The sequence below is a fragment of the Pseudophryne corroboree genome, chromosome 6 (assembly GCF_028390025.1).
Source record: "Pseudophryne corroboree isolate aPseCor3 chromosome 6, aPseCor3.hap2, whole genome shotgun sequence".
Classification (NCBI taxonomy): Eukaryota; Metazoa; Chordata; class Amphibia; order Anura; family Myobatrachidae; genus Pseudophryne; species Pseudophryne corroboree.
In genome coordinates, this window is record NC_086449.1 from 274,670,776 (window position 1) to 274,698,165 (window position 27,390).

At 46.6% G+C, this 27,390-nt stretch overlaps 1 long non-coding RNA gene across 1 annotated transcript in view; it reads left to right on the plus strand.

Moving 5' to 3' along the window:
• The window catches only part of LOC134935184 (uncharacterized), a 216,461-nt gene that overhangs the window by 149,211 nt on the left and 39,860 nt on the right, over positions 1–27,390 (plus strand). The window lies entirely within an intron of this gene.

Here is a 27,390-nt window from a genome sequence, read left to right on the forward strand (position 1 = left end):
CCTCGGCTGAGGCCGTCTTGTCAGGGTCATCATACAACATGCCCAGTGCCGTAAAAAAAGCATCAACACTTTTAAGCGATGGACAGTCAGGCTGCAACCCATATGCCCAGACCTGTGGGTCTCTGTGTAGCAAGGAAATCACTATGCCCACCCGCTGAATCTCCGACCCAGAAGACTGAGGCCTAAGCTGGAAATATAGCTTGCAGCTCTCCTTGAAACAAAAGAACTGCGAGCGATCTCCAGAAAAACGATCCGGGAGATTTACTTTCGGCTCCTTAACCCCTGAAGGCACTGCTGCTGCGGGAGCTCCGCCAGCGGCCTGCGAGGTGTGCATTTTAATGGACAAATCATTAAATTGTCGAGTCAGGACCTGCACCTGATCGACCACCTGTTGCAAAGTATTTTGAGGGGTATGCTCCATATTCCCACAAAATTTCAACAGGAGTATTAGGCTGCTGAATATGTTATGCACACCAGTGCCAGCAGGAATGTACTGGTGTCTGAACGGAGAGGGATGCAAAACAAATGAACTCACAGACAGACTGGGGAATATGACATTACATACATAGAAGGTGATAGGGTAACAAAATAAACACAAAGGGGTATATTTACTAAGCTCCCGATTTTGACCGAGATGCCGTTTTTTCTTCAAAGTGTCATCTCGGTTAATCTCGGTCATTTACTAAACACTAATCACGGCAGTGATGAGGGCATTCGTAATTTTTTGCAAGTTCAGGTAAAAAATTACGAATGAATACACCATCGGTCAAAACGCGGCTGTTTAAGTATGAATCTCGGTCATTTACTAAGAAGTGCAAAGCCAAAAAAGAACAAACACTGCCGTGAAAAATTACAACTCGTAAAAAAGTGCTAAAAAAAAACAGAACTTTTTTTTTAATTCGTGATTGGATAGGCATGCACGGATCCATGAGATCCGTGCATGTATATCAGTGGGAAGGGGTGGGAAAGTGCTTATTTTTTTAAAAAAAATTGCGTGGGGTCCCCCCTCCTAAGCATAACCAGCCTCGGGCTCTTTGAGCCGATCCTGGTTGCAGAAATATGGTGAAAAAAATGACAGGGGTTCCCCCATATTTAAGCAACCAGCATCGGGCTCTGCGCCTGGTCCTGGTCCCAAAAATACGGGGGACAAAAAGAGTAGGGGTCCCCCGTATTTTTAAAACCAGCACCGGGCTCCACTAGCTGGACAGATAATGCCACAGCCGGGGGTCACTTTTATATAGTGCCCTGCGGCCGTGGCATCAAAAATCCAACTAGTCACCCCTGGCCGGGGTACCCTGGGGGAGTGGGAACCCCTTCAATCAAGGGGTCCCCCCCCCCCAGCCACCCAAGGGCCAGGGGTGAAGCCCGAGGCTGTCCCCCCCCATCCAATGGGCTGCGGATGGGAGGGCTGATAGCCTTTGTTGTAAAATAAAAGATATTGTTTTTAGTAGCAGTACTACAAGTCCCAGCAAGCCTCCCCCGCATGCTGGTACTTGGAGAACCACAAGTACCAGCATGCGGCGGAAAAACGGGCCCGCTGGTACCTGTAGTACTACCACTAAAAAAATACCCAAAAAAACACAAGACACACACACCGTGAAAGTATAATTTTATTACATACATACACACATACATACATACTTACCTTATGTTCCCACGCAGGTCGGTCCTCTTCTCCAGTAGAATCCAAGGGGTACCTGTTGAAGAAATTCTACTCACCAGATCCAGTGGTCCAGGCTCCTCGGATAATCCAGGGATAATCCACGTACTTGAATAAAACAAAAAAACGGTTGCCCGACCACGAACTGAAAGGTGACCCATGTTTGCACATGGGTCACCTTCCCACGAATGCCAGAAACCCACTTTGCCTTCTGGCTAAGTGGGTTTCTTCAGCCAATCAGGGAGTGCCACGTTGTAGCACTCTACTGATCAGCTGTGTGCTCCTGTCCTCACTGACAGGCGGCACACGGCAGTGTTACAATGTAGCGCCTATGCGCTACATTGTAACCAATGATGGGAACTTTGTGCCCTGCGGTTGACCTAAAGTGACGTCACCGCTGAGCAGAAAGTTCCCATCATTGGTTACAATGTAGCGCATAGGCGCTACATTGTAACACTGCCGCGTGCTGCCTGTCAGTGAAGACAGGAGCACACAGCTGATCAGGAGAGTGCTACAACGTGGCACTCCCTGATTGGCTGAAGAAACCCACTTAGCCAGAAGGCAAAGTGGGTTTCTGGCATTCGTGGGAAGGGGACCCATGTGCAAACATGGGTCACCTTTCAGTTCGTGGTCGGGCAACCGTTTTTTTGTTTTATTCAAGTACGTGGATTAACCCTGGATTATCCGAGGAGCCTGGACCACTGGATCTGGTGAGTAGAATTTCTTCAACAGGTACCCCTTGGATTCTACTGGAGAAGAGGACCGACCTGCGTGGGAACATAAGGTAAGTATGTATGTATGTATGTGTGTATGTATGTAATAAAATTATACTTTCACGGTGTGTGTGTCTTGTGTTTTTTTGGGTATTTTTTTAGTGGTAGTACTACAGGTACCAGCGGGCCCGTTTTTCCGCCGCATGCTGGTACTTGTGGTTCTCCAAGTACCAGCATGCGGGGGAGGCTTGCTGGGACTTGTAGTACTGCTACTAAAAACAATATCTTTTATTTTACAACAAAGGCTATCAGCCCTCCCATCCGCAGCCCATTGGATGGGGGGGGACAGCCTCGGGCTTCACCCCTGGCCCTTGGGTGGCTGGGGGGGGGGGACCCCTTGATTGAAGGGGTTCCCACTCCCCCAGGGTACCCCGGCCAGGGGTGACTAGTTGGATTTTTGATGCCACGGCCGCAGGGCGCTGTATAAAAGTGACCCCCGGCTGTGGCATTATCTGTCCAGCTAGTGGAGCCCGGTGCTGGTTTTAAAAATATGGGGGACCCCTACTCTTTTTGTCCCCCGTATTTTTGGGACCAGGACCAGGCGCAGAGCCCGATGCTGGTTGCTTAAATATGGGGGAACCCCTGTCATTTTTTTCACCATATTTCTGCAACCAGGATCGGCTCAAAGAGCCCGAGGCTGGTTATGCTTAGGAGGGGGGACCCCACGCATTTTTTTTGGGGATTTTACATTGTTTAATTAAAAATAAAAAAATAAAAGAACCCCAGCACGGATCACACAGATCCGGCCGAGATTGATTGTAAAAAAAAACGGCAGTGTTTTGCTAATCACTGCCGTAAAATTAGGTAAAAAAAAACGAATGACATCGACATCGGAAGAAAAGAAAAACCCGAATACGACAGCTTAGTAAATCCATCGTAATAAATTCAAAAAGTTGCAGTTTTACACTGTCGATGTCATTCGTGATTGAACTTTGACCTATTTTCGGGAATTACGAATGTTAGTAAATGTACCCCACCGTGAAAGTATAATTTTATTACATACATACACACATACATACATACATACTTACCTTATGTTCCCACGCAGGTCGGTCCTCTTCTCCAGTAGAATCCAAGGGGTACCTGTTGAATAAATTATACTCACGAGATCCAGGGGTCCAGGCTCCTCGGCAAATCCAGGGATAATCCACGTACTTGAATAAAACAAAAAAACGGTTGCCCGACCACGAACTGAAAGGTGACCCATGTTTGCACATGGGTCACCTTCCCACGAATGCCAGAAACCCACTTTGCCTTCTGGCTAAGTGGGTTTCTTCAGCCAATCAGGGAGTGCGACGTTGTAGCACTCTCCTGATCAGCTGTGTGCTCCTGTCTTCACTGACAGGCAGCACGCGGCAGTGTTACAATGTAGCGCCTATGCGCTACATTGTAACCAATGATGGGAACTTTCTGCTCAGCGGTGACGTCACTTTAGGTCAACCGCAGGGCAGAAAGTTCCCATCATTGGTTACAATGTAGCGCATAGGCGCTACATTGTAACACTGCCGTGTGCCGCCTGTCAGTGAAGACAGGAGCACACAGCTGATCAGGAGAGTGCTACAACGTGGCACTCCCTGATTGGCTGAAGAAACCCACTTAGCCAGAAGGCAAAGTGGGTTTCTGGCATTCGTGGGAAGGTGACCCATGTGCAAACATGGGTCACCTTTCAGTTCGTGGTCGGGCAACCGTTTTTTTGTTTTATTCAAGTACGTGGATTATCCCTGGATTTGCCGAGGAGCCTGGACCCCTGGATCTCGTGAGTATAATTTATTCAACAGGTACCCCTTGGATTCTACTGGAGAAGAGGACCGACCTGCGTGGGAACATAAGGTAAGTATGTATGTATGTATGTGTGTATGTATGTAATAAAATTATACTTTCACGGTGTGTGTGTCTTGTGTTTTTTTGGGTATTTTTTTAGTGGTAGTACTACAGGTACCAGCGGGCCCGTTTTTCCGCCGCATGCTGGTACTTGTGGTTCTCCAAGTACCAGCATGCGGGGGAGGCTTGCTGGGACTTGTAGTACTGCTACTAAAAACAATATCTTTTATTTTACAACAAAGGCTATCAGCCCTCCCATCCGCAGCCCATTGGATGGGGGGGGGACAGCCTCGGGCTTCACCCCTGGCCCTTGGGTGGCTGGGGGGGGGGGACCCCTTGATTGAAGGGGTTCCCACTCCCCCAGGGTACCCCGGCCAGGGGTGACTAGTTGGATTTTTGATGCCACGGCCGCAGGGCGCTGTATAAAAGTGACCCCCGGCTGTGGCATTATCTGTCCAGCTAGTGGAGCCCGGTGCTGGTTTTAAAAATACGGGGGACCCCTACTCTTTTTGTCCCCCGTATTTTTGGGACCAGGACCAGGCGCAGAGCCCGATGCTGGTTGCTTAAATATGGGGGAACCCCTGTCATTTTTTTCCACATATTTCTGCAACCAGGATCGGCTCAAAGAGCCCGAGGCTGGTTATGCTTAGGAGGGGGGACCCCACGCATTTTTTTTTAAAAAATTACATTGTTTACTTTAAAAAAAAAAAAAAAAAAACCCCAGCACGGATCACACAGATCCGGCCGAGATTGATTGTAAAAAAAAACGGCAGTGTTTTGCTAATCACTGCCGTTAAATTAGGTAAAAAAACACGAATGACATCGACATCGGAAGAAAAGAAAAACACGAATACGACAGCTTAGTAAATTAGTCGTAATCAATTCAAAAAGTTGCAGTTTTACACTGCCGATGTCATTCGTGATTGAACTTTGACCTATTTTCGGAAATTACGAATCTTAGTAAATATACCCCAAAGTGAACAGAGAAGCCCAAAGGCTAAGAAACTGGGTGTCTCCCTAGTATTAGGAATGCTCAGATGGAAAGAAGCGAGATGTTGTGATTTACTACGTAGAGAACCCGAAATGCTGTTGCTAAGGGCAACAGCAAAACCCTAAAGGGTTACCAACGGGTGTGGCAGTAAACTCCTTGGTCAGAGATGGAATAATAGACACAAGGAGAGTCTCCACAATCCTAGTCCTCACTTGCAGTGCACTGGTTCAGCTTACTGCCACTAAACTGACACCTGAACACCTTGCACAGTGAGAAAGGATTTTGGCAGGCAAGTCTGAGAATACAGCCGTAAACTTGCTAGGTTCACAGAGTAGAAAAAGAACCCCAGCAGGTTAAACGACTGACTCCAGTCTTACTGCTAGGTCTGGATTGGCAGAGTGTAATACCAAATCCCAAGGCCTATTTGCAGTAAGTAAGCAACAAACAAATACAAAGTTTACACAGTACTAGCTAGCTTTCAGGAACTGACTAACCAACAAAGATTCAGCAGCATCTGCCTAACCTGAGAAGAGGGTTTATATAGCAGGTGCTGTCCACGCCCCACTCAGACCTCACAGACTGTGAGCACAAAAACCAGCACCAGATCCCCTGCCGTGCACAGAGCCTGTAACCACTGCACAGCAAAAGACCAGAACCGGAGTATCAGCTACGCTCAGGTTACTCCGCTAGCACTTGTCTCCCGGTTGCCATGACGACGTGGCAGCACAGAGCAGGAGACCCTAACAGTGATTGACAGGAAGTGGGTGTTTCTGGGTGGAAACTGGCCGTTTTATGGGTGTGTGTGAAAAAACGCTGGCGTTTCTGGGAAAAACGCGGGAGTGTCTGAAGAAACGGGGGAGTGTCTGGGCGAACGCTGGGTGTGTTTGTGACGTCAAAACAGGAACGAAACTGACTGCACTGATCGCAATGGCTGAGTAAGTCTGGAGCTACTCAGAAACTGCTAAGAAATTTCTATTCGCAAATCTGCTAACCTTTCGTTCGCAATTCTGCTATGCTAAGATACACTCCCAGAGGGCGGCGGCTTAGCGTGTGCAATGCTGCTAAAAGCAGCTAGCGAGCGAACAACTCGGAATGAGGGCCTAAATGTAATAAATATTATAACACTGCAACATCAATATTTTAATTAATTACCTTTTAGCTACATGGCAATTTTTAATTTAGAATCTTTTCTTTACTTTTTTTAATTCTCGGTTTGCTATTTTGGATTACCTACAGTATTTATTTTCATTATGAAAACTTCATCTTATGGGAACCTCCGAACCATTTCCTATTTTACTGCACATTCAGAACCTCCATTTTCTATATTTCATTATTGTCTAATTGGGTTCAAAACGACCCCTGTGAGGCAGTAAATTCTTATTTCACATACTCAGGGAAGCGCTTTCTTCTATAGTTATTTATCTGGGGCATGGCATGGGAGTTACACTAATAGTAATATTCCACTAAGTGCTGGCATTTAATGGACTATAATACCATGGGTATAGTCAATATTGTTAATAGACGCGGAAAGAAATGAATGCAGAGGACTTTGGGATGGAACAGGAATAGGCACAATAAAAAAACCACAGGAAAATGAAAACATTTTAGATAAACACCAAGGGCCCGCCTTTCTTCTAGCGAAAGTTTTTTCTTTTTAACATAAATTTAGTACTGACCAGGAATACTGTATGTGTTTGTGGTATACTCTCTGTGGCTGATAAACTAATGATCATGACGGGGGCCTAGGAAGTCCAGGGAATAAGTAGTCCTTTCAGTTTGTGAAAGTCATGTGTGGCCTATTACACAGCAAGTCTTGTGCTTTTTGTACAAATATTTAGTATTTACCCATATTTATTACTTCACTTTCTTTAGGGACAATTCACACAAGACAGCCGCAATTACACCCACACTGCGTGCATGGAACTAAAGATGGATAGCCACCAATACAGTTGTATACATCTAAAAGACTACTTTGCCCTTAGCTGTGTGCTTGGTTTCATAGTCGCCATGATTGTCATTGCGCTCTTGCACCAGCATCCTGATAATTAGCACAAATCAGCATAGCCCACAACTCTATCTACACTCCATCACTAAACTAAGACAATGTGCCAACCAGTAACACCCGTTCAGCTGCAAGTAGAGATATGACTGAGATGCATACAACCCTAAATCGCCTGCGGATCCGTATGCTCCGCTATCGAGGAAGGATATACAATGCTAACAACACAAGATCTGTCCTCAGAACTCTCTGTCAGGCCTATACATTTTGCGGAAGGGGACGGCTATCCATTCAGGCAGAGCAGGGGTGGGGAATCTGCGACCCTACAGCTGTTGTTGAACTACAGATCCCAGCAGGCCATGCAACAGTGTTAGCATAGCGAAATGGCAAAACTGTAGCAAGGCATGCTGGAATGTGTAGTTCAGCAACAGCCGGGGGGCCAAAGGTCCCGATCCCTGAGGTAGAGCCTGCATAGAACTTGTAGTACAACAGCAGCTGCCTCTGTGTTAGTTGCCTATACGCTGTATGGGACAGTGTCTATGGCTGGGCAAAGAGGTACTAGTCTTTGGGGAAGGGGGTGTGGCCAACCATTAGCGATAACATGCAGAAGAACAGGGATCCTTTATACAGGAGGGCAAGGATATGCCAGGACAACCTACTTTGGCAGGAGGGGTTATTTTGGTGTAGTTTCCATAGAAATAAACCAAGCATCCTAGTTCATCCATGATCCTGCTCCATCCCTAGAGGAGGGGATGGGGCCCTCTGGCAGTGGGACCCACCAGGGATTTCTCCTGTACACCTGTGGACAAGTTCAACCCTGGCCAAGTAATACAATAATCTTTTTTTCTTTTTTTTTTAAATAAAGTAGTAAATGCCCACTTCTACTAAGGACATCATAGCTATCTTTGGAAGAGTGCAGTTCCATCTTTACTGTTTGCACTAATATTAGCAGATTAGCTATGTACAGTACACTGATCCCTATTTGTAAAGATGTGGCAATAAGGATTATGTTATTGATGCTTACCATGGGGGTAATTCCAAGTTGATCGCAGCAGGATTTTTGATAGCAATTGGACAAAACCATGTGCACTGCAGGGGAGGCAGATATAACATGTGCAGAAAGAGTTAGATTTGGGTGGGTTATTTTATTTCTGTGCAGGGTAAATACTGGCTGCTTTATTTTTACACTGCACATTAGATTGTAGATTGAACACACCACACCCAAATCTAACTCTCTCTGCACATGTTATATCTGCCTCCCCTGCAGTGCACATGGTTTTGCCCAATTGGTATCAAAAATCCTGCTGCGATCAACTTGGAATTACCCCCCATGACAATAAATAATCTGTTATTGTTTCAGAACATAAAAACCCATCTTGCAGCTGATTGATACTCTCTTGAGCCAGTCTCTGTGAATACAGGGGATAATTCAGACCTGATCGTAGATGTGCGAAAAACGCACATCTACGATCAAACTCTTAGACATGCGGGGGGATGCCCAGCACAAGGCAAGTCCGCCCCGCATGCCAGATCCAGCCCCCACCCCCCGTCGCATGTTTCAAATAGCCCTCTGCCTACGCACCCCACGCCAAGTTGATGCCCATTTAACGCCACCACTGGCTTGCTGGAATAAATTTAAAACGTAGTAATAGGTCAAAGCATAGCCGTAACTACATGTGGGCCAACGGTGCGTTGCCCACAGCGCATCCGCTGACCCACACACATGTCACACAGGGCTGCCCCGCACAAGAGAAACCAGTGTTCAGCTGACAAGCTGCAGCGCCCAGCAACCTTGTCAGCATGTGATATAGATTGGCTGCCGGGCGCTGTAGCTTGTTGTCTCCATGCTGTGGTCTCCCCTGCTGGCGCTGTTACAGGACGCAGTAGCTACTCCCCCGTCGCCGCTGTTATTTTGTGGCGCCGGCATCTAGGAGCAGAGAGGTGACTCCCCCATGCTGTGGGCTCCCAGGAAGAGTGGCGGCTCCCCCGACAATAGGCAAGTCTCTCCCTCCCTTTCTCTTTCTCTCCCCCCCACCACTCTCTCTCTCCTTCTCTCCCTCTGCCTTATGTGTAAAAACAGGAGGACTGCCTGTCTAATGTGTAAAAATGGGGGACTCTGCCTGTCTAATGTGTAAAAATGGGGGACTCTGTCTAATGTGGAATAATGGGGGACTCTACTTGTCTAATGTGGAAAAAAGGGGGACTGTATGCCTAATATGTAAAAAGGGGGACTAAAAAGGGGGACTGCCTGTCTAATGTGTAAAAATGAGGACTCTGCCTGTCTAATGTGGAAAAATGGGGATTCTGCCTGTCTAATGTGGAAAAATGGGGACTCTGCCTGTCTTATGTATAAAAAGGAGGACTGCCTGTCTAATGTGTAAAAATGGGGGACTCTGTCTAATGTGGAATAATGGGGGACTCTACTTGTCTAATGTGGAAAAAAGGGGGACTGTATGCCTAATATGTAAAAAGGGGGACTAAAAAGGGGGACTGCCTGTCTAATGTGTAAAAATGAGGACTCTGCCTGTCTAATGTGGAAAAATGGGGATTCTGCCTGTCTAATGTGGAAAAATGGGGACTCTGCCTGTCTTATGTATAAAAAGGAGGACTGCCTGTCTAATGTGCAAAAATGGGGGACTCTGCCTGTCTAATGTGTAAAAATGGGGGACTCTACCTGTCTAATGTGGAAAAATGGGGGACTCTGCTTGTCTAATGTGGAAAAAAGGGGGACTGTCTGCCTAATATGTTAAAAGGGGGACTGCCTGTCTAATGTGTAAAAATGAGGACTCTGCCTGTCTAATGTGGAAAAATGGGGATTTTGCCTGTCTTATGTATAAAAAGGGGGACTGCCTGTCTAATGTGTAAAAAGTAGGGACTCTGCCTGCCTAATGTGTAAAATAGGGGGACTCTGCGTAATGTGTAAAAAGAGGGACTCTGTCTAATGTGTAAAAAAGGGGGACTCTACCTGCCTACCGTGTAAAAAGGGGGACTAGCACCATTTTGTATGGGGCGCGCTGATGCTGTGTCTTGCACACAGCGCTAAAATGCCTAGTTACGGCACTGGGTCAAAGTCTGTTGTGTTTTTTTAATTCTTTAAAAATTCTGTTAAGCGTTTTTCAAGGATTGTATTCTGTGATAATGATGGCAGATGAAGTACTGCAGTGTTGTGACACTTGTTAAATAGTCTTACCCACACATGGAAAATCTTATTGAGTAAAAGAAAGATTCATATTTAAAAAATAATCTTGCTTATAAATGATTATTCAGACTGATTTATTGGGGCCATATATCTCTATAACATCTGAATAATTTAGGGTTAAAATTCATATAGAAACTTGTGTTATTTATAGAGATGTGCGGCTGGCACTTTTCGTGTTTTGTGTTTTGGTTCTAATTCCACTTTCGTGTTTTGGTTTTGGCTTGGTTTTGCCAAAACCACCCTTTCATGTTTTGGTTTGGATCTGGATGATTTTTGAAAAAAAACATAAAACCGGCTAAAATCACAGAATTTGGGGGTAATTTTGATCCTACGGTATTATTAACTTCAATAACATTAATTTCCACAAATTTCCAGTCTATTCTGAACACCTCACACCTCACAATATTGTTTTTAGGCCAAAAGGTTGCACCAAGGTTGCTGGATGACTAAGCCAAGCAACACAAGTGTGCGGCACAAACACCTGGTCCATCTAGGAGTGGCACTGCAGTGTCAGTCATGAGGGCAGATATATATAAAAAAAAGTCCCCAAACAGCACATGATGCAAAGAAGATAAAAAGGTGCACCAAGGTTGCTGTATGACTAAGCTAAGCGACACAACCATCTGGCCCATCTAGTAGTGTCACGTAGTGGCTGAATGTCGAGAGTGGGCCGCAATTGTTCGGTCCACTGACAGCATCTCCAGCACGCCCCTGTCATTTTTGAAAAATTCTGCAATTGGTGGACTTATACGGCAGTACCCCAGGACTAATACAGCAGTACCCCTGGACTCATACGGCAGTGTCAGACAGGATGGCACTTTTCAAAAACTAGGCCCCAAACAGCACCTCATGCAAAGATGTCAAAGAGGTGCAATGAGGTAGCTGTATAGCTAAGCCAAGCGACACAAACAATTCCCACTGGAATTATACGTCCAAATCACTGGAATTATACGTCCGAATCACTGGAATTATACATCCAAATCACTGGAATTAAATGGCAAAATCACTGGAATTATACTGCAAAATCACTGGAATTATACGTCCAAATCACTGGAATTAAATGGCAAAATCACCGGAAGTATACGTCCAAATCGCTGGAATTAAATGTCAGTACCACTGGACATATACGGAAGTGTCAGACAGGATGGCACTTTAAAAAAATAGTCCCCAAACAGCACATGAAGCAAAGAAGAAAAAAAGGTGCACCGAGGTTGCTGTATGACTAAGCAAAGCGACACAACCACCGGGCCCATTTAGTAGTGTCACGCAGTGGCTGAATGTCGAGAGTGGGCCGCAATTGTTCGGTCCACTGACAGCTTCTCCAGCACGCGCCTGTCATTTGTAAAAAAATTCTGCAATTGGTGGATTTATACGGCAGTACCCCAGGACTAATAAAGCAGTACCCCTGGACTCATACGGCAGTGTCGGACAGGATGGTACTTTTCAAAAACTAGGCCCCAAACAGCACCTCATACAAACATGTCGAAGAGGTGCAATTAGGTAGCTGTATGACTAACCCAAGCGACACAAACAATTCCCACTGGAATTATATGTTCAAATCACTGGAATTATACGTCCAAATCACTGGAATTATTCTGCAAAATCACTGGAATTATAATGCAAAATCACTGGAATTATACGTTCAAATCAAATGGTAGTACCACTGGACATATACGGAAGTGTCAGACAGGATGGCACTTTAAAAAAATAGTCCCCAAACAGCACATGATGACAAGAAGAAAAAAAGGTGCAAGATGGAATTGTCCTTGGGACCTCCCACCCACCCTTATGTTGTATAAACAGGACATGCACACTTTAACAAACCAATCATTTCAGCGACAGGTTCTGCCACACGACTGTGGCTGAAATGACTGGTTTGTTTGGGCCCCCACCAAAAAAATAAGTAATCTCTCCTTGCACAAACTGGCTCTACAGAGACAAGATGTGAACCTCATCCTCCGATTCCTCACCCCTTTCACTGTGTACATCCTCCTCCTCACAGAGTATTAATTCGTCCCCACTGGAATCCGCCATCACAGGTCCATCTGTACTTTCTGGAGGCAATTGCTGGTAAAGGTCTTCCCGGACGAATTTATCATTCATTTTGATTAACATCATCTTCTCCACATTTTGTGGGAGTAACCTCCTACGCCGATCGCTGACAAGGTTACCGGCTGCACTAAACACTCTTTCGGAGTACACACTGGAGGGGGGCAGCTTACGTAAAATGAAGCCAGTTTGTGCAAGGGCATCCAAATTGCCTCTTTTTCCTGCCAGTATACATACGGACTGTCTGATATGCCTACTTGGATGCTGTCACTCATATAATCCTCCACCATTCTTTCAATGGTGACAGAATCATGTGCAGTGACAGTAGACATGTAAGTAATCGTTGGCAGGTCCTTCAGTCCGGACCAGATGTCAGCCTTCGCTCCTGACTGCCCTGCATCACGCCAGCGCAGAGGCGGATTGGCCATAGGGCTTACAGGGAAGATCCCCGGTGGGCCGACGCACCCGCGGGGCCTGTTTTGTTTGAGGACATGTGGTCCTAATTATAGACATAATGAATAAGATGCAAAATAATTTGCATATATGAAAATTTCTTTGCCACTTAGCCTGTGATTGCAGATGATCTAGTGAATGCCCTGTCTGCCTGCTTGGCTGACATATAAGATTGAGTGAATAGTGATTGGGATACTGTTGGTGTAATAAGCAAGAAAATATATCTTTCTAAAAATTATATAGTTTCCCAAATTCTAAAGGTGTATCATATAATGTGCTCATAATACTTAATTATTTCCTTTTAACTTCCCCCTTGATGCTGGACATGCCCACTATCTGGAAAGTCTTGGGGAGGGGGTGCTGCTGCCGTGGCTAGACCTTACACCTCTGGTGCTGCCCATGTGGGGCCACTAGTACAAATTTTTCCAAGGCCTCTTTTTGTTCCCAATCCGCCCCTGCACTAGCGGGTGGGCTAGGAAATCTTATCCTTTTTCTTGCAGCCCCAGTGGCGGGAGAAATTGAAGGAGGAGCTGTTGACGGGTCATGTTCCGCTTGAGTGGACAATTTACTCACCAGCAGGTCTTTACACCTCTGCAGACTTGTGTCTGCCGGAAAGAGAGATACAACATAGGCTTTAAACCTCGGATCGAGCACGGTGTAGTGCTCTGATTTCAATAGATTGACCACCCTTGAATCCTGGCAAAGCGAATGAAGGGCTCTATCCACAAATCCCACATACTTTGCAGAATCGCTCCGTCTTAGCTCCTCCTTTAATTTCTCCAGCTGCTTCTGCAAAAGCCTGATGAGGGGAATGACCTGACTCAAGCTGGCAGTGTCTGAACTGACTTCATGTGTGGCAAGTTCGAAGGGTTGGAGAACCTTGCACAAGACGGAAATCATTCTCCACTGCGCTAGAGTCAGGTGCATTCCCCCTCCTTTGCCTATATCATAGGTGGATGTATAGGCTTTAATGGCCTTTTGCTGCTCCTCCATCCTCTGAAGCATATAGAGTGTTGAATTCCACCTCATTACCACCTCTTGCTTCAGTTGATGGCAGGGCAGGTTCAGGAGTGTTTGCTGGCTCTCCAGTCTTCGGCACGCGGTGGCAGAATGTCGAAAGTGTCCTGCAATTTTTCGGGCCACCGACAGCATCTCCTGTACACCCCTGTCATTTTTCAAAAAATTCTGCACCACTGAATTAATTGTATGTGCAAAACATGGGACGTGCTGGAATTTGCCCAGATGTAATGCACGCACAATATTGGTGGCGTTATCCGATATCACAAATACCCAGGAGAGTCTAAGTGGGTTAAGCCATTCTGCGATGATGTCCCTCAGTTTCCGTAAGAGGTTGTCAGCTGTGTGACTCTTACGGAAAGCTGTGATACATAGCGTAGCCTGCCTAGGATCGAGTTGGCGTTTGCGAGATGCTGCTACTGTTGCCACTGCTGTTGTTGCTGCAGGAGGCCATACATCTACCCAGTGAGCTGTCACAGTCATATAGTCCTTAGTCTGACCTGTTCCACTTGTCCACATGTCCGTGGTTAAGTGGACACTGGATACAACCGCATTTTGTAGGACACTGGTGACTCTTTTTCTGACGTCTTTGTACATTCTCGGTATCGCCTGCCTAGTGAAGTGGAACCTAGATGGGATTTGGTACCGGGGACACAATACCTCCATCAATTGTCTAAATCCCACTGCACTAATGGCGGATACCGGATGCACGTCTAACACCAATATAAATGTCAAGGCCTCAGTTATCCGCTTTGCAACAGGATGACTGCTGTCATATTTCATCTTCCTCACAAAGGACTGTTGGACAGTCAATTGCTTAGTTGAAGTAGTACAAGTGGTCTTCCAACTTCACCTCTGGGATGATCGAATCCCTGCAGCAACAACAGCAGTAGGCGTACCACTCAAGGATCCTCCTGAGGAATACCGGTTAGGAGAGGACTCCTCAGTTTTGACAGTGACATGGCCTGCAGAACTACTGACGTTCATGGCTGAGGAGGAAGTTGACGTTGAGGGAGTTGGTGGTGTGGCTTGCAGGAGCTTGGGTACAAGAGGAAGAAGGGATTTAGGTGTCAGTGGACTGCTTACACTCTTACCCAAAGTTTCACAACTTGACACTGACTTATGATGAATGCACTGCAGGTGATGTATAAGGGAGGATGTTCTTAGGTGGTTAACATCCTTACCCCTACTTATTACAGATTGACAGAGGCAACACATGGCTTGACACCTGTTGTCCGGATTTGTGGAGAAATAATGCCACACCGAAGAAGTGGCTTTTTTGGTAGTTTGCTCAGGCATCACTATGGGCTTCTTCATCCCACGGACAACAGGTGTCTCCCCTGGTGCCTGAATTAAACAAACCACATCACCATCAGAATCCTCATCGTCAACTTCCTCCTCAGCGCCAGCAACACCCATATCCTCATCCTGGTCTACTTTAACAGTGACATCTTCAATTTCATTATCAGGAACTGGACTGTGGGTGCTCCTTCCAGCACTTTCAGGGGGCGAGCAAATGGTGGAAGGAGCCACCTCTTCCCGTCCAGTGTTGGGAAGGTCAGGCATCGCAACCGTCGACACGCTTGGACTCTGCTTGGGGATTTGTGATACCATCTCAGAACGCACAGTTTTTTCTGTACTTTTTTCAGCGTAACTCTTTTAATTTTTCTAGCGGGAGGATGAGGGCTTCCATCGTCATGTAAAGCTGAACCACTAGTCATGAACATAGGCCAGGGCCTCAGCCGTTTCTTGCCACTCCGTGTCATAAATGGCATATTGGCAAGTTTACGTTTCTCATCAGACCATTTAAAATTCTTTTTTTGGTGTCTTTTTACTGAACTTTGTCTTTTTGGATTTTGCATGCCCTCTACGATCACATTGGGCATCGGCCTTGGCAGACGACGTTGATGGCATTTCATCGTCTATGTCATGGCTAGTGGCAGCAGCTTCAGCACTAGGAGGAAGTGGTTCTTGATCTTTCCCTATTTTATCTTCCAAATTTTTGTTCTCAATTATTTTTCTGGAGTTATATAAGACAATATGCGTCACAGGAATGACGGCTGATGCACAGAACACTACCACTGGTCTGATGCAGGACAGCACAGATAATTATACAGCAGCACTGGGCATATGGCAGCAGATGACACCAGCATTGTGAATGGTCACTGGACTGACTGATGCACAGGACACTAGCAATGGTCTGATGCAGGACAACACAGATAATTATACAGCAGAACTGGGTATATGGCAGCAGATGACACCACCACTGTGAATGGTCACTGGGCTGACTGATGCACAGGACACTAGCATTGGTCTGATGCAGGACAACACAGATAATTATACAGCAGCACTGGGCATATGGCAGCAGATGACACCAGCATTGTGAATGGTCACTGGACTGACTGATGCACAGGACACTAGCACTGGTCTGATGCAGGACAACACAGATAATTATACAGCAGCACTGGGCATATGGCAGCAGATGACACCACCACTGTGAATGGTCACTGGACTGACTGATGCACAGGACACTAGCACTGGACTGATGTAGGACAACACAGATAATTATACAGCAGCAGCATGGGCATATGGCAGCATATGACATCACCACTGTGAATGGTCACTGGACTGACTGATGCACAGGACACTAGCACTGGACTGATGCAGGACAACGCAGATAATTAATTATACAGCAGCACTGGGCATATGGCAGCAGATGACATCACCACTATGAATGGTCACTGGACTGACTGATGCACAGGACACTAGCACTGGTCTGATGCAGGACAACACAGGTAATTTATACAGCAGCACTGGGCATATGGCAGCAGATGACACCACCACTGTGAATGGTCACTGGAATGACTGATGGCCAGGACACTACAACTGGTCTGATGCAGGACAACACAGCAACACTGTAAGGGACTTATTATACAGCAGCACTGGACATATGGCAGCAAAGGACATCACCACTGTGACTGGACTGATGCAGCACAATACACAACCACTGAACTGATGCAACACAACACAGCACGCTATACAGCAGCACTGGACATATGGCAGCAGAGGACACAAGCACTGTGATAGGACAGATTCAGCACAAGACACGGACACTGAGAGAATGGAGACACGTACTCTCTCTACACTCTCCAATGCCGGAGTGAAAATGGCGGGGACACGCAGCTATGGAATCCAAACCCCGCGATAATCCGACAGCGGGATTATGACGTTTTGCCTCGTTCTGGTTTCCGAGTCAGGCGGGAAAACCCGAGCCTGACTTGGATCCTGGTTCGAATGGTTAAGTTCAGTAGAACCGAACCCGCTCATCCCTAGTTATTTATTACCTATTACTGACTTAGTAAAGAATGTACAATAGGTATTACAGCCATTTTTAACTCGTCAGTAAACATACCATTAATACAGTGGTCAGGGAACAGGGGTAAATGACCCCAAATGGGGAAAAAATGAAATTCCTGGGGGTAATGGACGGTCGCGCTGCCGAGACACAGCCCCGTCCAGCACTGGCCGCCCTGCGCTGTGCTTCTGGCTACCCTGTGCTGTGTTGCTGTCCGCGGTGTGACGTTCTGACGTTCTGACGTCACACCGCACTCCCTAACACCCGCCCGTCCTGCGCGGTCCTGTCCTCTCGCCCGCGGCCTGCCAACCCACACACAGAACTTGAAGTGTTCTGTGGCTGACCATTGACGGAGTTCCGCAGGATCAGACAGTGGCCCACATAACAGTGGGAAATTCCAACTGACATTACTGAGGTGAGGATGTGACCATCTGTCTCCTAAAAGTCGTGTAACACACACACACACACACACACACACACACACACACACACACACACACACACACACACACACACACACACACACACGTTGAGTATCCCTTATCCAAAATGCTTGGGACCAGAGGTATTTTGGATATCGGATTTTTCTGTATTTTGGAATAATTGCATACCATAATTAGATATCATGGTGATAGGACCCAAGTCTAAGCACAGAATGCATTTATGTTTCATATACACCTTATACACACAGCCTGAAGTCAATTTTAGCCAATATTTTTTATAACTTTGTGCATTAAACAAAGTGTGTGTACAGTCACACAATTTATTTATGTTTCATATACACCTTATATACACAGCCTGAAGGTCATTTAATACAATATTTTTAATAACTTTGTGTATTAAACAAAGTTTGTGTACATTGAGCCATCAGAAAACAAAGGTTTCACTATTTCACTCTCACTCAAAAAATTCCGTATTCCGAAATACGGAATATTTGGATATGGGATACTCAACCTGTATATACACACACACACACACACACACACACACACACACACACACACACACACACACACACACACACACACTATCTCAGAAATGCCATATAGACAGTGATAACCAGTATATATGCACAATAATATATGATTTCCTTCCTTTCAAATCAGGGGAGTAACGTCGGCGTATCGAAATATATTTTGGGGTAAAAGGTAAAAAAGTTCCCTGACCCCTGCCTTAATATGATTCATCAATTTCCAGTGTCTCTTATTTGGAGCCTTTGTCAATCTTATTGCTTGGCAGTCTACCACAAACCTTCCTTCGCAGGGAATCAAGCTTTATTTTATTTCTTATATTTATCCCATTCAGGGCATAGCTACTGTAGCAACTCACGATCGCTGGACGGAGCGCCGGGAGCCGGAGACCGCCAGTGAGGACGGCCGCCCGGAGACCCAGCGCGCCCAGAGAGGTAAGTACGGCGGCCGTGGCGGCGGCATGACAGTACCCCCGGATTAGTCGAGGAGCTGAGACCTCAGAAGCTTTTATCCAACTTCTCTCCTCAGGACCATAACCTTTCCACTCTACCAGATATTGCAGGTTCTTATGATCGTAACGAGAGTCCAGAATAGTTTTGATCTCAAAGTCTGTTCCGGTTTCAGTTTCTTCTGAGGTGGGGCTAGAAGACTTTGAATGAAAACGATTAAGGATGAGAGGACGAAGAAGAGAAACATGGAAGGCATTTGGTATACGTAGGTGAGAAGGTAAACCCAACTTACAGACCACAGGATTCAGGACTTGTAGCACAGGATAAGGACCGATGAACCTTGGAGCAAACTTCATAGTGGATACCTTTAACCGGAGATTACGTGTGGAAAGCCATACCCTATCACCAACCTTGTATTGAGGAACGGCTCGCCGTTTCTTATCTGCGAAGAACTTGTATCGGACAGAAACCTTTTTAAGACTAGCATGAACCTTACTCCAAATTTGTCTGAAGTGTAGTAAAGTGGAAGTCACAGCTGGAACCTCTTCTGTCGGAAGAATTGGCAATTCCGGAACTCGTGGGTGGAACCCATAGTTGATGAAGAACGGAGACTCGCCAGTGGAAGAATGAAATGAATGGTTATGGGCAAACTCCGCCCAAGCTAACAACTCCACCCAGTTGTCCTGTGAAGGGGAGAGATAAAGGCGGAGGAAAGTCTCCAAATCTTGGTTGACTCGTTCCGTTTGTCCATTTGTTTGGGGATGATAGGCAGACGAAAATTTAAGTTTAATTTGTAAGGCTGAGCAGAGGGCTCTCCAAAACCTTGCGGTGAACTGAACCCCTCGATCAGAGACTATTTCTTGAGGTAAACCATGCAACCGAAAGTGTTCCCGGACGAATAATAGAGCCAATTTGGGAGCTGTCGGCAGACCTGTCAATGGAACGAAGTGCGCCATCTTTGAAAAACGGTCGACAATCACCCAGATGGTATTGTAACCCTTGGAACAGGGCAACTCGGTAATTAAGTCCATGGAAATATGAGTCCATGTTTTCATAGGAATGAACAGAGGACGAAGCAACCCGGCAGGTGGCAGACGAGGAGATTTATGCTGCGTACACTGTGGGCAAGAATTAACGTAATCCTATACATCCTTCCTCATGGTGTCCCACCAGTAAGATCTTTGCAGAAACTTGAACATCTTCTGGACGCCGGGATGTCCGGAGAACTTGGAGATATGGGCCCACTGCAGTATTTTCGGCCGGAATTTAGTTGGTACAGACATTCTTCCAGGGGGAGAACCCGGAGTAGTGGAAGCAGCGGAAACAGAAATTGGATTCAGAATTAAACTCCGCTCAAAAGAATCCTCTTCATCTGTGGGAGTTTGTGAACGAGAGAGCGCATCAGCTTTAGTATTGAAAGTCCCGGCCCGGTATTTGATAACAAAAGAAAATCGAGTGAAGAAAAGCGCCCATCTAGCTTGACGAGGATTCAAACACTGTGCGGTTTTGATGTACAACAAATATTTGTGATCGGTGTAAATAGTAATCACATGTTTGGCCCCTTCTAAAAGATACCTCCACTCCTCCAAAGCGGATTTTATTGCCAAGAGTTCCTGATCACCAATAGTATAATTCCGTTCAGCTGGAGAGAATTTACGAGAGTGGAAGCCACACGGATGCAATTTCTTATCCGAGGAGTACTGGGAGAGAACGGCTCCGACTCCGACCGAGGACGCATCAACCTCCAGGAAAAAAGGTTCTTCGAAATTTGGTTGTTGGAGTACCGGGGCTAACATAAAAGCTGATTTCAAGTAGGTGAAAGCTTCCATGGCTTCGGGAGACCACAAACCTGGGTTGGAGCCCTTTCTGGTCAAGGCGGTAATGGGTGCAACTATGGTGGAGAAACCCCTAATGAATTTCCTGTAATAATTCGCAAAGCCCAGGAATCTTTGTATTGCTTTCAAAGAGAGGGGCTGAGTCCAGTCACGAATGGCGGAAAGTTTCTCCGGGTCCATGCGAAGCGCCGTCCCCGAGATGATATAACCGAGGAACGGAATTGATGTTACTTCGAAGGTACATTTGGAGATCTTAGCATAGAGATGATTCTTTCGTAAACGGTGGAGCACCTCTTTGACCTGTGTCCTGTGTTCAGCAAGATCTTTGGAAAAAATCAGTATGTCGTCTAAATATACCACAACACTTCGATATAACATGTCTCGGAAGATTTCGTTGACGAATCCCTGGAAGACGGCAGGGGTATTACTAAGGCCGAACGGCATCACCAGATATTCATAATGCCCATCCCTGGTATTGAAGGCGGTCTTCCATTCATCCCCTTCTCGGATGCGTATAAGATTATAGGCTCCCCTCAAATCGAGCTTGGAGAAAACGTGGGCGCCACGAACCCTATCAAATAACTCTGTGATTAGTGGCGAGGGGTATTTATTCTTGATGGTGATATAGTTTAGGCCACGGTAATCGATACATGGTCTTAACCCCCCGTCCTTCTTCTTCACGAAGAAGAAGCCCGCTCCAGCCGGGGAGATTGAGGGGCGAATGAATCCCTTGAGAAGATTGGACTTAATATAGTCCGACATAGCTTGAGTCTCAGGAAGTGACAGAGGATATGTGCGGCCACGGGGCGGCATCTTACCTAGGATAAGCTCAATGGGGTAGTCCCAAGGCCTATGGGGTGGTAACTGGTCAGCCGCCTGTTCCGAAAAACACATCCTTGAACTCTTGATACGCCTCCGGAATAAGCTCTTCATCCGACTTAGAAGAGGCACGGAGCGGACAGACAGGAGTGAGACAGTTAGCGTGACAAAAAGAACTCCAAGACAGAATTTGAGAAGACTTCCAATCGATGTGGGGATTATGAATTTTGAGCCAAGGCATTCCGAGGACCAGATCGTGATGCATTTCCGGAATCACCAAGAATTCCAGACATTCTTGATGTAGAGCTCCGACCTGCAGCTTAACTGGCTCCGTGCGCCACGTTATGAGACCCTTGGATATTCTTGTACCATTGATAGCCGTCAAAGAAATAGGCCGCTCGATAGGCCGTACCTTTAAATCCAGGCTTTAGACACAGGAAGAAGAAACGAAGTTCCCCGCAGCCCCGGAGTCCAACAGGGACTCAAAAGACTTGGAGACTGACTTGGTGATTAAAGACACAGGAAGCAAACAATCCAAAGTCGGAGAAGATTTGGTCGTGATCCCCAACTTGACTCCTCCGGAACAAGCTAGGCCTGCCCGTTTCCCGGACGGGATTTGCAGAATTTGATGAAGTGATCTGCGGCTCCGCAGTACAGACAGAGTTTACCCTCACGACGACGCTGTCGTTCTTCCGGAGACAATCGGGACCGGTTAATCTGCATGGGTTCGTCCGGACTTGGTACCACCACTTGCCTAGAGGGAGGAAGCCGGAACCTGGAACGATCCGATCGACTATGTTCACCTCCACGTTCCTGCATCCGGAGATCCACCTTGACGCAGAGAGAGATCAGTTCCTCCAATGAATCCGGGAGTTCCCTAGTGACCAACTCATCCTTCAGGCGATCAGAGAGACCGTTCCAGAAAGCAGCTCTCAGGGCGTCATTATTCCAGCGAAGTTCAGAGGCAATGGTCTGAAAATGAACCACGTACTGACCCACGGATCGGGAGCCCTGACGGATGCGGAGCAAGTCAGAAGAGGCCGTGGTCATCCTGCCGGGCTCGTCGAAAATTCTTCAAAAAGACGTGATGAATTCAGTGTAATTGGAAACCAATGGATCAGATCGTTCCCATAGTGGATACACCCAATCCAATGCAGATCCTTCAAGCAAAGAAATAATATATGCCACCTTGGACCGGTCTGTGGGAAAATTATGTGCGAGTAGCTCAAAATGAACTTCGCATTGGTTTAAGAAACCTCGACAATTTTTTGGATTCCCATTATAACGGGAAGGAGTAGGAAGTTGAAGGCGCGGACTGGTACCAGCCGATGGTTGAACATTGCTGGGAGCGGCAACTGGTGCGGCTACGGGAACTGGGGCCGGAATTACAGAAGCTAAGGATGCTTTAATCTGATCCAAACGACCGGACAACTCCTGGAGGTACTGCATCACCTGGCCCTGTGCCGCTTCCTGACTTTGCACACGGGAAGCCAATTCTAGATGGCACTTGAATCCGTGTTCCGATCCCCCGGGTCCATGGGGCCTGAGTATACTATCACTGACCTGGTTTGGGAGTGTTGTGGACTCGGGGTTTCTTCCGGTGACCGGGAAGAGGAACCGCAACTGGGCCGCAGCAGAGATGGCCGAATGTAGGTTTTCCTCATGCAGGATTTGGACGGCAGGCAGGAGGCACGTGTGGATGCTGGAGGTCTCCTGAAAGACAAGAACTTGAAAAGGCGCTGATGAATTAGTGAAGAGTACCGTAAGCTCACCGAGAGCGATACTGAGGGACTCTATGGAAATTTGTGAGCGCTGCTGAAGCTCCTGGAGACAGATAATAATGAGCGTGGCTGAAGAACAGGAAGACAGTTAATTGTGACCGCGGCTGGGACGCACGGTGGCAGAAGGCTGTGAATGCTGGAAGCTCTGAATACTAGAAGTACCGGAAGCTGGAGGCACAGACTGCGCTTGGGAGCACTGGGTGCTTGGAGGCACTGAGGTGCTTGGACGCACTGGGGTGCTTGGAGGCACTGAGGTGCTTGGAGGCACTGGGGTCCGTCTGGGAAGGCTGGAAACCACAGGGATACGGGAGCACTGGAGATCACAACTCTTAACAGAATACATGATACTCAGGCGCCGGAGCTTTGCCCGGCGTCTGAATTGGTGGGAAGTGTCTGATTGGTGGGAAGTGTTGATGACGTCACCTGCACCTTCAGTGGACGCCGGGCGTACCCGCGACGTCCACACTCACGATCGCTGGACGGAGCGCCGGGAGCCGGAGACCGCCAGCGAGGACGGCCGCCCGGAGACCCAGCGCGCCCGGAGTGGTAAGTACGGCGGCCGCGGCATGACAGTAGCCACAGACTGGTCAGAGTGTCCATACTGACCCATGTCTGCCTTGGAAAGCCCCTACAATTGGCACATGAGCATCAGAACTGGACCAGGGAGCCAGAGGCGTAGCCAGAACTTTGTGGGCCCCATAGCAACATTTTGAAGGGGCCCCCGTCCCAATGCTTCTAGAGAGACACTTCTCTGCAGCAGTTGTTAATTATATTCCCTTTTTAGTGCCCTAGTTATTTTTCTGAACCATAGTAGCACCTTATTTAATGCTGTGCCCCATAGAAGTGCCCTAGTTTATTTTTTATGAATCGTATTAGTGCTTAAGTTCACCCTATGTCATATTTTAGAGCTGCCAGTACACATTATGCCGCACAGTACCCCAATTCACATTATAATATATAGTGCTCCCCATTCATATTGTGCCTCATTACAGTGCCCTGGTTCATATTATATAACATTAAAATGCCCTCCAGGTCATTTTATGCCACACTACAATGAACAGGTCCAGAGGCATACCTAGATATATTGCAGGCACCAAGGAAAAAGTTTGAAAGGACCCCTACGTACCACCCAATGGCGAAAAAAATATATAACACATGTAATTTTGACAGGGAAGGTGGGCCCGTCTCAGCTCTGGGCCCCATAGCAGCTGCACTGCCTGCACCTATGGTAGCTACGCCCTTGCATGGAGCTGTTGGAGTACTGCTCTGATGAATTATGTTTTCTTTTACATTATGTGGACGGCTTCAATCTGCATGTGATGCTGTTGTTCACATAGTTGAGCGCATGCCTGAAAAGTTCTGAAACCCTTCAGCACATGCGTTACACAGAGTGTATGTACAAAGGTGCGTGTGCGTCATTTACCCGGCAAAGAGCTGGCAATAGGATGCACTATGAGAAGAAGGCAAGCTGGCAGACGCAGTGTGATGCTCTGGGCAATGTTTTGCTGGGAAACCTACTTTGACACTTATACACGCACGCGTGTGTGTGTGTGTGTGTGTGTGTTTGTGTGTTTGTGTATAGCTGTTGTTTTTTTTCCTACTGTGTGTCAGTATCCAGCTCTAGGTGGTAGCATATTCTTATTGTGAGCTACTGTAGCTACGCAGGTTTGTGTTTTCATCTGTAAATGGTGACCCTCTGTCTTACATATTCCCGGCACTTACTGGAATAATCTAATCATTTACTTGAATAGAAGGAGAATAAGTGCTAGCAATATCAACACCACTTACCTTTCAGTCTAGCATACTACATTTTTGTGCTTTATTAGGTAAAAATTCGAAGTATCTTAAGTGATCCATGTAATAGTTGCTACATTTTGTTGAACTTATGCCTGTACTATAAATTGTGTAGAAAATAAAGTCTGTCTGTCTATCTAATATAATTATTATCCTTTATGTAAAGGATGCCTCAAGTTTTGCAGCACCATACAAAGTACACATTAAAATTAGGGGCGTGCACCGGGCCATTTGGATCTGTATCTCCTTTGTGTTTTGGATCTTGATTGGTTTTGCCAAAACTGTCCTTGCAGGATTTTGGTTTTGGATGTGTATTTTTTTTTACAAAAATCTTAAAAACAGCTAAAATGTTGGCCTGTTTGTGTTCCTACAGTATTATTAACTTCAAGAACATTCCTTTCCACTCATTTCCAGTCTATTTTGAGCACCTCACCACCAGAGGCCAAAGCCTGGCTAAGCAACAGAGCAGCGGCACAAACACACGGCAGTTATTTCTGTTTAAAAATGTTTTACAAATTAGTAATGTATTAAGCAATAACCCATCGAACCAACTCACAAGTACTATCAAATAGAAAACAATCTAACAAAGAAATTTCCTGAGAATCGTGTGTAGAATATCATTGCTCTTCTAAAGTAGTTACCAAACAGCAAAGAAAAAAAAAACCTGAAACCATGTGTAAAACAGCAGACATTGATTCCCTCTACACAAGTGCCCCCAACACATATTTTCAGTGCCCAGTCTGTACCTCCCACCTGAGGGCCCTGGGTCATTGATGACTGGCACTCTGTGCCCATGTAAAGCCCTAATCAATCAGCCGTTTTGTTGAGCAGCTCTCCAAAATCTCTCCAATCACAAAAAACAGCAGTCCGTACCTGCATAGTACAGTGCGGAATACTGTGGGACACATGGTTAAATATTGGCCAGGTTACAGTGCTGGTCGGATACAGCGCTGGTCGGACATAGGGCCTAATTCAGACCTGATCGCAGCAGCAAATTTGTAGGTGTGGCAGATATAATATTTGCAGAGAGAGTTAGATTTGGGTGGGTTATATTGTTTCTGTGCAGGGCTGTCTTTTCGTATGGGCTCAATGGGCTCTTGCCCAAGGGCCCCAGGAGTAAAAGGGCCCTAGGCTGATAGCTGAGGGTCCCCACTTTCCAGGGGTACCAGATTTTTGATAATCGGCCCTAGGGAACCAGAGATATCCGACTTCAAAGCAGTGGTCCCCATCCAAGCCTGTTAATTGTTTTTCCCAGCCAGATATCTTGGGTTCTGTCTGACTTAGAGTTTTTCTGAGGGTATACTCCAAAAGCTGGGACGCTCCCCTTTCAGTGGACACTGGCAGCTTGCCTCTACTATGCCCAGAACCAGAGATATCAGCCTTCAAGCAACTGGTCCCTGCTCTAGCTCCACACGCCTAATGTGCAGTTTTAAATTTTTGTTGGTGGATTGCTCTGGCTCCTGAACTATGAGCCCCAAGTCCCCAGTACCTGCTGAAAGGAGGAACTCTCGTTTTTTTTTTTTATCCCATTAAAGCTAAGAAATCTATTTCCAGGAACTGGAGATATCTGCAGGTCAAGCAAGCTGCCCTGACCCCCGGAAAATGATGAATATTAAGCCCACTCCACTATCCACCCCTCCCCTGTGTATTAAACACCCCCTACCAACCTGGAAGTCATGTACCAGGGCCCCTTCATTCAGCACAATGTCCCCTTCTACAGTTTAGTGTGCAGTAAAGGAGCAATTATCAGAAATTATTGCTCCAGGTCCTAAATGCTGAGCGAAAGATAGAACACCCCTACCCCTCACGGGACATCAAAGCTACCACTGATAGCACCCCCCACCCCTACTGCTGATGGTTGGGTAGGGGCCCCAGTGGATTGCTGTGCCCAGGGGCCTACACTACTGTTAAGACGGCTCTGTTTCTGTGCAGAATTGGCTGCTTTACTTTTACACTGCAATTTAGATTTCAGTTTGGACACCCCCCACCTCCCACCCAAATCTAACTCTATCTGCACATGTTACATCTGCCCCACCTGCAGTGCACATGGTTTTGCCCATTAGCTAACAAATTTGCTGCTGCGATCAGGTCTGAATTAGGCCCACAGTGCGGGTTACAGTGCAGGTTGGATACAATGCAGGTTACAGTGTGGGTCATATGCAGTATAGGTGGATACAGGGCAGGTCGGATACAGTGTAGGTGGAATTCATTGTGGGTTGGATACAGTGTGGGTTGGATTCATTGTAAGTTAGATACAGTGCAGGCTACAGTTTGGGTTGGATACAGTGCAGGTTGGATATAGTGCAGGTTACAGTGCTGGTCGGATACAGTGCGCAATGGCTAGAGTGCAAGGTCGGATACATTGCAAGATACAATGCAGGTCGGATACAGTGTGGGATAGTTTGGGTCGGATACAGTGCAGGT